The sequence below is a fragment of the Corvus brachyrhynchos genome, unplaced genomic scaffold (genome assembly GCF_000691975.1).
Source record: "Corvus brachyrhynchos isolate BGI_N302 unplaced genomic scaffold, ASM69197v1 scaffold178, whole genome shotgun sequence".
NCBI classification, from domain to species: domain Eukaryota; kingdom Metazoa; phylum Chordata; class Aves; order Passeriformes; family Corvidae; genus Corvus; species Corvus brachyrhynchos.
Window position 1 is genome coordinate 395,323 of NW_008239304.1, and position 642 is coordinate 395,964.

The 642-nt window shown below is 59.8% G+C and overlaps 1 protein-coding gene across 11 annotated transcripts in view; it reads left to right on the forward strand.

Moving 5' to 3' along the window:
- The first annotated feature begins 199 nt into the window (after positions 1-199).
- NEK1 (NIMA related kinase 1) overlaps positions 200-642 on the forward strand; it is a 51,713-nt gene continuing 51,270 nt past the window's right edge. For 5 of the 11 annotated variants that reach the window (XM_017740627.1, XM_017740631.1, XM_017740632.1 and 2 more), the window contains exon 1: positions 202-397. The gene's annotated coding sequence lies outside the window, so the exon portion shown is untranslated. Of the gene's footprint in view, positions 398-642 lie in introns of all 11 variants that reach the window. The other 6 variants (XM_017740626.1, XM_017740629.1, XM_017740630.1 and 3 more) reach the window with 3 other exon arrangements.

The following is a 642-nucleotide window of genomic DNA, read 5'->3' on the forward strand; positions in this document are numbered from 1 at the left end:
TAAATTCCAGGCGCTGCGGGGGCCCCGAGAGCTTAAGGGTTTTACTTGCAGAGAAAACGCAGGTATCGGGCTGAGTACAGAACTCCTGGGTACTGCCAGCCGAGGTGCTGAGGCCAGTGTGGGGTTCACTTAACACACAGCGAATGAAAGTTCCACCAAAACATGTCAAGAGGTGGATTTTTTTTATTTTTCCTAAGGAAAATGCCCGCTGGTCCGTTTATGTGCAAAGCTAACAAACCCGGAGGGCGCCGTGCCCTGTGCCCACCGGGTGATGAATCGTGGCACTCGGACTGAGAAAGCGCGTTGTAAATCACGAGGCTTTTTGCCCGTAGGCGCTATTAAAGCGCGCATTGGAGTCGGGAACGGAGGAGCCACAGGTGCAGCCCGACCCTCCCCGGTAAGCGCTGCGCTCAGCCCCGCCGGGGCACGCTTCCCCCTAGGAACCCTGCCCCGGGGCTGTCCTTGGGAAGACACATACCCCGGTGCCGGGCTGTGCGGTGCTGTGGGTCGCGGGTCGTTCATGAAACACTTGTAGCTGGTTTTGGAGGTTCCCCCCTCACAAAACGCTGACAGCCGCGCGCGCCCCGCCCGTCACGTGACCCCGGCCGCGCGTTACCAGGGTGAAGTGCCGCTAACGCGGAA